This window comes from Phyllobates terribilis, unplaced genomic scaffold (genome assembly GCF_046119375.1).
Source record: "Phyllobates terribilis strain yellow unplaced genomic scaffold, ASM4611937v1 Scaffold_2__4_contigs__length_985480577, whole genome shotgun sequence".
Taxonomy (NCBI): domain Eukaryota; kingdom Metazoa; phylum Chordata; class Amphibia; order Anura; family Dendrobatidae; genus Phyllobates; species Phyllobates terribilis.
In genome coordinates, this window is record NW_027362762.1 from 633,077,436 (window position 1) to 633,089,852 (window position 12,417).

Sequence of the window (12,417 nt, forward strand, 5' to 3'; positions counted from 1 at the left end):
TCCGACGCATTTTTAAAGGTCAGCGGAATTCCGAGAACAATGTAAGAGTTCCGAAGCATTTTTAAACTTCAGCGGAATTCCGAGAAAAATGGAAGAGTTGCGAAGCATTTTTAACTTCAGCAGAATTCCGAGAACAATGGAAGAGTTCCGAAGCATTTTTAAACATCAGCAGTATTCTCAGAACAATGGAAGAGCTCCAAAGCATTTTTAAACTTCAGCAGAATTCCGAGAAAAATGGAAGAGTTCCGAAGCATTTTTAAACTGCAGCGGAATTCCTAGAACAATGGAAGAGTTCTGATGCATTTTTAAACTTCAGCGGAATTTCTAGAACAATACAAGAGTTCCGAAGCATTTTAAAATTTCAGCAGAATTCCGAGAACAGTGGAAGAGTTCCGAAGCATTTTTAAACTTTAGCAGAATTCCGAGAACAATGGAGGCGTTCCGAAGCATTTTTAAACGTCAGCGGAATGCAAAGAAAAATGGAAGAGTTCCGAAGCATTTTTAAACTTCAGCAGAATTTCGAGAGCAATGGAAGAGTTCCGACGCATTTTTAAAGGTCAGCGGAATTCCGAGAACAATGTAAGAGTTCCGAAGCATTTTTAAACTTCAGCGGAATTCCGAGAAAAATGGAAGAGTTGCGAAGCATTTTTAACTTCAGCAGAATTCCGAGAACAATGGAAGAGTTCCGAAGCATTTTTAAACGTCAGCAGTATTCTCAGAACAATGGAAGAGCTCCAAAGCATTTTTAAACTTCAGCAGAATTCCGAGAAAAATGGAAGAGTTCCGAAGCATTTTTAAACTGCAGCGGAATTCCTAGAACAATGGAAGAGTTCTGATGCATTTTTAAACTTCAGCGGAATTTCCAGAACAATACAAGAGTTCCGAAGCATTTTTAAACGTCAGCGGAATTCCGAGAACAAAGGAAGAGTTCTGAAGCATTTTTGATATTCAGCGGAATTCCGAGAACAGTGGAAGAGTTCCGAAGCATTTTTAAACTTCAGCGGAATTCCGAGAACAAAGGAAGAGTTCTGAAGCATTTTTGATATTCAGCGGAATTCCGAGAACAGTGGAAGAGTTCCGACGCATTTTTAAACGTCAACGGAATTCCGAGAACAATGGAAGAGTTCCGAAGCATTTTTAAACGTCAGCGGAATGCCGAGAAAAATGGAAGAGTTCCGAAGCATTTTTAAACTTCAGCAGAATTCCGAGAACAGTGGAAGAGTTCCGAAGCATTTTTAAACATCAGCGGAATTCCGAGAACAAAGGAAGAGTTCCGAAGCATTTTTAAACGTCAGCGGAATGCCGAGAACAATGGAAGAGTTCTGACGCATTTTTAAACGTCAGCGGAATTCCGAGAACAATGGAAGAGTTCCGAAGCATTTTTAAACGTCAGCGGAATTCTGAGAACAATGGAAGAGTTCCGAAGCATTTTTAATCTTCAGCGGAATTCCGAGAACAATGGAAGAGTTCCGAAGCATTTTTAAATGTCAGCGGAATGCCGAGAACAATGGAAGAGTTCCGACGCATTTTTAAAGGTCAGCGGAATTCCGAGAACAATGTAAGAGATCTGAAGCATTTTTAAACTTCAGCAGAATTTCGAGAGCAATGGAAGAGTTCCGACGCATTTTTAAAGGTCAGCGGAATTCCGAGAACAATGTAAGAGTTCCGAAGCATTTTTAAACTTCAGCGGAATTCCGAGAAAAATGGAAGAGTTGCGAAGCATTTTTAACTTCAGCAGAATTCCGAGAACAATGGAAGAGTTCCGAAGCATTTTTAAACATCAGCAGTATTCTCAGAACAATGGAAGAGCTCCAAAGCATTTTTAAACTTCAGCAGAATTCCGAGAAAAATGGAAGAGTTCCGAAGCATTTTTAAACTGCAGCGGAATTCCTAGAACAATGGAAGAGTTCTGATGCATTTTTAAACTTCAGCGGAATTTCTAGAACAATACAAGAGTTCCGAAGCATTTTAAAATTTCAGCAGAATTCCGAGAACAGTGGAAGAGTTCCGAAGCATTTTTAAACTTTAGCAGAATTCCGAGAACAATGGAGGCGTTCCGAAGCATTTTTAAACGTCAGCGGAATGCAAAGAAAAATGGAAGAGTTCCGAAGCATTTTTAAACTTCAGCAGAATTCCGAGGACAGTGGAAGAGTTCCGAAGCATTTTTAAACATCAGCGGAATTCCGAGAACAAAGGAAGAGTTCTGAAGCATTTTTGATATTCAGCGGAATTCCGAGAACAGTGGAAGAGTTCCGAAGCATTTTTAAACGTCAGCGGAATGCCGAGAAAAATGGAAGAGTTCCGAAGCATTTTTAAACTTCAGCAGAATTCCGAGAACAGTGGAAGAGTTCCGAAGCATTTTTAAACATCAGCGGAATTCCGAGAACAAAGGAAGAGTTCCGAAGCATTTTTAAACGTCAGCGGAATGCCGAGAACAATGGAAGAGTTCTGACGCATTTTTAAACGTCAGCGGAATTCCGAGAACAATGGAAGAGTTCCGAAGCATTTTTAAACGTCAGCGGAATTCTGAGAACAATGGAAGAGTTCCGAAGCATTTTTAATCTTCAGCGGAATTCCGAGAACAATGGAACAGTGCCGAAGCATTTTTAACTTCAGCGGAATTCCGAGAACAATGGAAGAGTTCCAAAGCAATTTTAAACTTCAGCGGAATTCCGAGAACAATGGAAGAGTTCCGAAGCATTTTTAAACTGCAGCGGAATTCCTAGAACAATGGAAGAGTTCTGATGCATTTTTAAACTGCAGCGGAATTCCTAGAACAATGGAAGAGTTCCGAAGCATTTTTAAACTTCAGCGGAATTCCAAGAAAAATGGAAGAGTTCCGAAGCATTTTTAAATGTCAGCAGAATTCTCAGAACAATGGAAGTGTTACGAAGCATTTTTAAACTTCAGCAGAATTCCGAGAACAATGGAAGAGTTCCGAAGCATTTTTAAACGTCAGCGGAATGCCGAGAAAAATGGAAGAGTTCCGAAGCATTTTTAAACTGCAGCGGAATTCCTAGAACAATGGAAGAGTTCAGAACAAATTTTTAAACTTCAGCGGAATTCCGAGAACAATGGAAGAGTTCCGAAGCATTTTTAAACGTCAGCGGAATGCCGAGAAAAATGGAAGAGTTCCGAAGCATTTTTAAACTGCAGCGGAATTCCTAGAACAATGGAAGAGTTCTGATGCATTTTTAAACTGCAGCGGAATTCCTAGAACAATGGAAGAGTTCCGAAGCATTTTTAAACGTCAGCGGAATTCTCAGAACAATGGAAGTGTTCCGAAGCATTTTTAAACTTCAGCAGAATTCTGAGAACAATGGAAGAGTTCCGACGCATTTTTAAACGTCAGCGGAATTCCGAGAACAATGGAAGAGTTCCGAAGCATTTTTAAACTTCAGCGGAATTCCGAGAACAATGGAAGAGTTCCGAAGCATTTTTAAATGTCAGCGGAATGCCGAGAACAATGGAAGAGTTCCGACGCATTTTTAAACGTCAACGGAATTCCGAGAACAATGGAAGAGTTCCGAAGCATTTTTAAACGTCAGCGGAATGCCGAGAAAAATGGAAGAGTTCCGAAGCATTTTTAAACTTCAGCGGAATTCCGAGAACAGTGGAAGAGTTCCGAAGCATTTTTAAACATCAGCGGAATTCCGAGAACAATGGAAGAGTTCCGAAGCATTTTTAAACTTCAGCGGAATTCCAAGAAAAATGGAAGAGTTCCGAAGCATTTTTAAATGTCAGCAGAATTCTCAGAACAATGGAAGTGTTACGAAGCATTTTTAAACTTCAGCAGAATTCCGAGAACAATGGAAGAGTTCCGAAGCATTTTTAAACTTCAGCGGAATTCCGAGAACAGTGGAAGAGTTCCGAAGCATTTTTAAACATCAGCGGAATTCCGAGAACAAAGGAAGAGTTCCGAAGCATTTTTGATCTTCAGCGGAATTCCGAGAACAATGGAAGAGTTCCGAAGCATTTTTAAACGTCAGCGGAATGCCGAGAACAATGGAAGAGTTCTGATGCATTTTTAAACTTCAGCGGAATTTCTAGAACAATACAAGAGTACCGAAGCATTTTAAAATTTCAGCAGAATTCCGAGAACAGTGGAAGAGTTCCGAAGCATTTTTAAACTTTAGCAGAATTCCGAGAACAATGGAGGCGTTCCGAAGCATTTTTAAACGTCAGCGGAATTCTCAGAACAATGGAAGTGTTCCGAAGTATTTTTAAACTTCAGCGGAATTCCGAGAACAATGGAAGAGTTCCGAAGCATTTTTAAATGTCAGCGGAATGCCGAGAACAATGGAAGAGTTCCGACGCATTTTTAGACGTCAACGGAATTCCGAGAACAATGGAAGAGTTCCGAAGCATTTTTAAACATCAGCGGAATGCCGAGAAAAATGGAAGAGTTCCGAAGCATTTTTAAACTTCAGCAGAATTCCGAGAACAGTGGAAGAGTTCCGAAGCATTTTTAAACTGCAGCGGAATTCCTAGAACAATGGAAGAGTTCCGAAGCATTTTTAAACTTCAGCGGAATTCCGAGAAAATTGGAAGAGTTCCGAAGCATTTTTAAATGTCAGCAGAATTCTCAGAACAATGGAAGAGCTCCAAAGCATTTTTAAACTTCAGCAGAATTCCGAGAACAATGGAAGAGTTCCGAAGCATTTTTAAACTTCAGCGAAATTCCGAGAACAATGGAAGAGTTCCGAAGCATTTTTAAACATCAGCGGAATTCCAAGAACAAAGGAGGAGTTTTGAAGCATTTTTGATCTTCAGCGGAATTCCTAGAACAATGGAAGAGTTCAGAATCATTTTTAAACTTCAGCGGAATTCCGAGAACAATGGAAGAGTTCCGAAGCATTTTTAAACGTCAGCGGAATGCCGAGAAAAATGGAAGAGTTCCGAAGCATTTTTAAACTGCAGCGGAATTCCTAGAACAATGGAAGAGTTCTGATATATTTTTAAACTGCAGCGGAATTCCTAGAACAATGGAAGAGTTCCGAAGCATTTTTAAACGTCAGCGGAATTCTCAGAACAATGGAAGTGTTCCGAAGCATTTTTAAACTTCAGCAGAATTCTGAGAACAATGGAAGAGTTCCGACGCATTTTTAAACGTCAGCGGAATTCCGAGAACAATGGAAGAGTTCCGAAGCATTTTTAAACTTCAGCGGAATTCCGAGAACAATGGAAGAGTTCCGAAGCATTTTTAAATGTCAGCGGAATGCCGAGAACAATGGAAGAGTTCCGACGCATTTTTAAAGGTCAGCGGAATTCCGAGAACAATGTAAGAGATCTGAAGCATTTTTAAACTTCAGCAGAATTTCGAGAGCAATGGAAGAGTTCCGACGCATTTTTAAAGGTCAGCGGAATTCCGAGAACAATGTAAGAGTTCCGAAGCATTTTTAAACTTCAGCGGAATTCCGAGAAAAATGGAAGAGTTGCGAAGCATTTTTAACTTCAGCAGAATTCCGAGAACAATGGAAGAGTTCCGAAGCATTTTTAAACGTCAGCAGTATTCTCAGAACAATGGAAGAGCTCCAAAGCATTTTTAAACTGCAGCGGAATTCCTAGAACAATGGAAGAGTTCCGAAGCATTTTTAAACTTCAGCGGAATTCCGAGAAAATTGGAAGAGTTCCGAAGCATTTTTAAATGTCAGCAGAATTCTCAGAACAATGGAAGAGCTCCAAAGCATTTTTAAACTTCAGCAGAATTCCGAGAACAATGGAAGAGTTCCGAAGCATTTTTAAACTTCAGCGAAATTCCGAGAACAATGGAAGAGTTCCGAAGCATTTTTAAACATCAGCGGAATTCTGAGAACAATGGAAGAGTTCAGAAGCATTTTTAAACATCAGCGGAATTCCGAGAACAAAGGAAAAGTTCCGAAGCATTTTTAAACGTCAGCGGAATTCCGAGAACAGTGGAAGAGTTCCGAAGCATTTTTAAACATCAGCGGAATTCCGAGAACAAAGGAAGAGTTCCGAAGCATTTTTGATCTTCAGCGGAATTCTGAGAACAATGGAAGAGTTCCGAAGCATTTTTAAACGTCAGCGGAATGCCGAGAACAATGGAAGAGTTCCGACGCATTTTTAAACGTCAGCGGAATTCCGAGAACAATGGAAGAGTTCCGAAGCATTTTTAAACTTCAGCGGAATTCCGAGAACAATGGAAGAGTTCCGAAGCATTTTTAAACTTCAGCAGAATTCCGAGAACAGTGGAAGAGTTCCGAAGCATTTTTAAACATCAGCGGAATTCCGAGAACAAAGGAAGAGTTCCGAAGCATTTTTGATCTTCAGCGGAATTCCGAGAACAATGGAAGAGTTCCGAAGCATTTTTAAACGTCAGCGGAATGCCGAGAACAATGGAAGAGTTCTGATGCATTTTTAAACGTCAGCGGAATTCTCAGAACAATGGAAGTGTTCCGAAGCATTTTTAAACGTCAGCGGAATTCTCAGAACAATGGAAGTGTTCCGAAGCATTTTTAAACTTCAGCAGAATTCCGAGAACAGTGGAAGAGTTCCGAAGCATTTTTAAACTTTAGCAGAATTCCGAGAACAATGGAGGCGTTCCGAAGCATTTTTAAACGTCAGCGGAATTCCGAGAACAAAGGAAGAGTTCCGAAGCATTTTTGATCTTCAGCGGAATTCCGAGAACAATGGAAGAGTTCCGAAGCATTTTTAAACGTCAGCGGAATGCCGAGAACAATGGAAGAGTTCCGAAGCATTTTTAAACTTCAGCGGAATTCCGAGAACAGTGGAAGAGTTCCGAAGCATATTTAAACATCAGCGGAATTCCGAGAACAAAGGAAGAGTTCCGAAGCATTTTTGATCTTCAGCGGAATTCCGAGAACAATGGAAGAGTTCCGAAGCATTTTTAAACGTCAGCGGAATGCCGAGAACAATGGAAGAGTTCCGACGCATTTTTAAACTTCAGCGGAATTCCGAGAACAATGGAAGAGTTCCGAAGCATTTTTAAACGTCAGCAGTATTCTCAGAACAATGGAAGAGCTCCAAAGCATTTTTAAACTTCAGCAGAATTCCGAGAAAAATGGAAGAGTTCCGAAGCATTTTTAAACTGCAGCGGAATTACTAGAACAATGGAAGAGTTCTGATGCATTTTTAAACTTCAGCGGAATTTCTAGAACAATACAAGAGTTCCGAAGCATTTTAAAATTTCAGCAGAATTCCGAGAACAGTGGAAGAGTTCCGAAGCATTTTTAAACTTTAGCAGAATTCCGAGAACAATGGAGGCGTTCCGAAGCATTTTTAAACGTCAGCGGAATTCTCAGAACAATGGAAGTGTTCCGAAGCATTTTTAAACTTCAGCAGAATTCCGAGAACAATGGAAGAGTTCCGAAGCATTTTTAAACTTCAGCGGAATTCCGAGAACAGTGGAAGAGTTCCGAAGCATTTTTAAACATCAGCGGAATTCCGAGAACAATGGAAGAGTTCCGAAGCATTTTTAACCTTCAGCAGAATTCCGAGAACAGTGGTAGAGTTCCGAAGCATTTTTAAACATCAGCAGAATGCCGAGAACAATGGAAGAGTTCTGATGCATTTTTAAACGTCAGCGGAATTCTCAGAACATTGGAAGCGTTCCGAAGCATTTTTAAACGTCAGCGGAATTCTCAGAACAATGGAAGTGTTCCGAAGCATTTTTAAACTTCAGCAGAATTCCGAGAACAGTGGAAGAGTTCCGAAGCATTTTTAAACTTTAGCAGAATTCCGAGAACAATGGAGGCGTTCCGAAGCATTTTTAAACGTCAGCGGAATTCTCAGAACAATGGAAGTGTTCCGAAGCATTTTTAAACTTCAGCAGAATTCCAAGAACAATGGAAGAGTTCCGAAGCATTTTTAAACTTCAGCGGAATTCCGAGAACAGTGGAAGAGTTCCGAAGCATTTTTAAACATCATCGGAATTCCGAGAACAAAGGAAGAGTTCCGAAGCATTTTTGATCTTCAGCGGAATTCCGAGAACAATGGAAGAGTTCCGAAGCATTTTTAAACGTCAGCGGAATGCCGAGAACAATGGAAGAGTTCCGAAGCATTTTTAAACTTCAGCGGAATTCCGAGAACAGTGGAAGAGTTCCGAAGCATATTTAAACATCAGCGGAATTCCGAGAACAAAGGAAGAGTTCCGAAGCATTTTTGATCTTCAGCGGAATTCCGAGAACAATGGAAGAGTTCCGAAGCATTTTTAAACGTCAGCGGAATGCCGAGAACAATGGAAGAGTTCCGACGCATTTTTAAACTTCAGCGGAATTCCGAGAACAATGGAAGAGTTCCGAAGCATTTTTAAATGTCAGCGGAATGCCGAGAACAATGGAAGAGTTCCGACGCATTTTTAGACGTCAACGGAATTCCGAGAACAATGGAAGAGTTCCGAAGCATTTTTAAACATCAGCGGAATGCCGAGAAAAATGGAAGAGTTCCGAAGCATTTTTAAACTTCAGCAGAATTCCGAGAACAGTGGAAGAGTTCCGAAGCATTTTTAAACTGCAGCGGAATTCCTAGAACAATGGAAGAGTTCCGAAGCATTTTTAAACTTCAGCGGAATTCCGAGAAAATTGGAAGAGTTCCGAAGCATTTTTAAATGTCAGCAGAATTCTCAGAACAATGGAAGAGCTCCAAAGCATTTTTAAACTTCAGCAGAATTCCGAGAACAATGGAAGAGTTCCGAAGCATTTTTAAACTTCAGCGAAATTCCGAGAACAATGGAAGAGTTCCGAAGCATTTTTAAACATCAGCGGAATTCCAAGAACAAAGGAGGAGTTTTGAAGCATTTTTGATCTTCAGCGGAATTCCTAGAACAATGGAAGAGTTCAGAATCATTTTTAAACTTCAGCGGAATTCCGAGAACAATGGAAGAGTTCCGAAGCATTTTTAAACGTCAGCGGAATGCCGAGAAAAATGGAAGAGTTCCGAAGCATTTTTAAACTGCAGCGGAATTCCTAGAACAATGGAAGAGTTCTGATATATTTTTAAACTGCAGCGGAATTCCTAGAACAATGGAAGAGTTCCGAAGCATTTTTAAACGTCAGCGGAATTCTCAGAACAATGGAAGTGTTCCGAAGCATTTTTAAACTTCAGCAGAATTCTGAGAACAATGGAAGAGTTCCGACGCATTTTTAAACGTCAGCGGAATTCCGAGAACAATGGAAGAGTTCCGAAGCATTTTTAAACTTCAGCGGAATTCCGAGAACAATGGAAGAGTTCCGAAGCATTTTTAAATGTCAGCGGAATGCCGAGAACAATGGAAGAGTTCCGACGCATTTTTAAAGGTCAGCGGAATTCCGAGAACAATGTAAGAGATCTGAAGCATTTTTAAACTTCAGCAGAATTTCGAGAGCAATGGAAGAGTTCCGACGCATTTTTAAAGGTCAGCGGAATTCCGAGAACAATGTAAGAGTTCCGAAGCATTTTTAAACTTCAGCGGAATTCCGAGAAAAATGGAAGAGTTGCGAAGCATTTTTAACTTCAGCAGAATTCCGAGAACAATGGAAGAGTTCCGAAGCATTTTTAAACGTCAGCAGTATTCTCAGAACAATGGAAGAGCTCCAAAGCATTTTTAAACTGCAGCGGAATTCCTAGAACAATGGAAGAGTTCCGAAGCATTTTTAAACTTCAGCGGAATTCCGAGAAAATTGGAAGAGTTCCGAAGCATTTTTAAATGTCAGCAGAATTCTCAGAACAATGGAAGAGCTCCAAAGCATTTTTAAACTTCAGCAGAATTCCGAGAACAATGGAAGAGTTCCGAAGCATTTTTAAACTTCAGCGAAATTCCGAGAACAATGGAAGAGTTCCGAAGCATTTTTAAACATCAGCGGAATTCTGAGAACAATGGAAGAGTTCAGAAGCATTTTTAAACATCAGCGGAATTCCGAGAACAAAGGAAAAGTTCCGAAGCATTTTTAAACGTCAGCGGAATTCCGAGAACAGTGGAAGAGTTCCGAAGCATTTTTAAACATCAGCGGAATTCCGAGAACAAAGGAAGAGTTCCGAAGCATTTTTGATCTTCAGCGGAATTCTGAGAACAATGGAAGAGTTCCGAAGCATTTTTAAACGTCAGCGGAATGCCGAGAACAATGGAAGAGTTCCGACGCATTTTTAAACGTCAGCGGAATTCCGAGAACAATGGAAGAGTTCCGAAGCATTTTTAAACTTCAGCGGAATTCCGAGAACAATGGAAGAGTTCCGAAGCATTTTTAAACTTCAGCAGAATTCCGAGAACAGTGGAAGAGTTCCGAAGCATTTTTAAACATCAGCGGAATTCCGAGAACAAAGGAAGAGTTCCGAAGCATTTTTGATCTTCAGCGGAATTCCGAGAACAATGGAAGAGTTCCGAAGCATTTTTAAACGTCAGCGGAATGCCGAGAACAATGGAAGAGTTCTGATGCATTTTTAAACGTCAGCGGAATTCTCAGAACAATGGAAGTGTTCCGAAGCATTTTTAAACGTCAGCGGAATTCTCAGAACAATGGAAGTGTTCCGAAGCATTTTTAAACTTCAGCAGAATTCCGAGAACAGTGGAAGAGTTCCGAAGCATTTTTAAACTTTAGCAGAATTCCGAGAACAATGGAGGCGTTCCGAAGCATTTTTAAACGTCAGCGGAATTCCGAGAACAAAGGAAGAGTTCCGAAGCATTTTTGATCTTCAGCGGAATTCCGAGAACAATGGAAGAGTTCCGAAGCATTTTTAAACGTCAGCGGAATGCCGAGAACAATGGAAGAGTTCCGAAGCATTTTTAAACTTCAGCGGAATTCCGAGAACAGTGGAAGAGTTCCGAAGCATATTTAAACATCAGCGGAATTCCGAGAACAAAGGAAGAGTTCCGAAGCATTTTTGATCTTCAGCGGAATTCCGAGAACAATGGAAGAGTTCCGAAGCATTTTTAAACGTCAGCGGAATGCCGAGAACAATGGAAGAGTTCCGACGCATTTTTAAACTTCAGCGGAATTCCGAGAACAATGGAAGAGTTCCGAAGCATTTTTAAACGTCAGCAGTATTCTCAGAACAATGGAAGAGCTCCAAAGCATTTTTAAACTTCAGCAGAATTCCGAGAAAAATGGAAGAGTTCCGAAGCATTTTTAAACTGCAGCGGAATTACTAGAACAATGGAAGAGTTCTGATGCATTTTTAAACTTCAGCGGAATTTCTAGAACAATACAAGAGTTCCGAAGCATTTTAAAATTTCAGCAGAATTCCGAGAACAGTGGAAGAGTTCCGAAGCATTTTTAAACTTTAGCAGAATTCCGAGAACAATGGAGGCGTTCCGAAGCATTTTTAAACGTCAGCGGAATTCTCAGAACAATGGAAGTGTTCCGAAGCATTTTTAAACTTCAGCAGAATTCCGAGAACAATGGAAGAGTTCCGAAGCATTTTTAAACTTCAGCGGAATTCCGAGAACAGTGGAAGAGTTCCGAAGCATTTTTAAACATCAGCGGAATTCCGAGAACAATGGAAGAGTTCCGAAGCATTTTTAACCTTCAGCAGAATTCCGAGAACAGTGGTAGAGTTCCGAAGCATTTTTAAACATCAGCAGAATGCCGAGAACAATGGAAGAGTTCTGATGCATTTTTAAACGTCAGCGGAATTCTCAGAACATTGGAAGCGTTCCGAAGCATTTTTAAACGTCAGCGGAATTCTCAGAACAATGGAAGTGTTCCGAAGCATTTTTAAACTTCAGCAGAATTCCGAGAACAGTGGAAGAGTTCCGAAGCATTTTTAAACTTTAGCAGAATTCCGAGAACAATGGAGGCGTTCCGAAGCATTTTTAAACGTCAGCGGAATTCTCAGAACAATGGAAGTGTTCCGAAGCATTTTTAAACTTCAGCAGAATTCCAAGAACAATGGAAGAGTTCCGAAGCATTTTTAAACTTCAGCGGAATTCCGAGAACAGTGGAAGAGTTCCGAAGCATTTTTAAACATCATCGGAATTCCGAGAACAAAGGAAGAGTTCCGAAGCATTTTTGATCTTCAGCGGAATTCCGAGAACAATGGAAGAGTTCCGAAGCATTTTTAAACGTCAGCGGAATGCCGAGAACAATGGAAGAGTTCCGAAGCATTTTTAAACTTCAGCGGAATTCCGAGAACAGTGGAAGAGTTCCGAAGCATATTTAAACATCAGCGGAATTCCGAGAACAAAGGAAGAGTTCCGAAGCATTTTTGATCTTCAGCGGAATTCCGAGAACAATGGAAGAGTTCCGAAGCATTTTTAAACGTCAGCGGAATGCCGAGAACAATGGAAGAGTTCCGACGCATTTTTAAACTTCAGCGGAATTCCGAGAACAATGGAAGAGTTCCGAAGCATTTTTAAACTTCAGCAGAATTTCGAGAGCAATGGAAGAGTTCCGACGCATTTTTAAAGGTCAGCGGAATTCCGAGAACAATGTAAGAGTTCCGAAGCATTTTTAAACTTCAGCG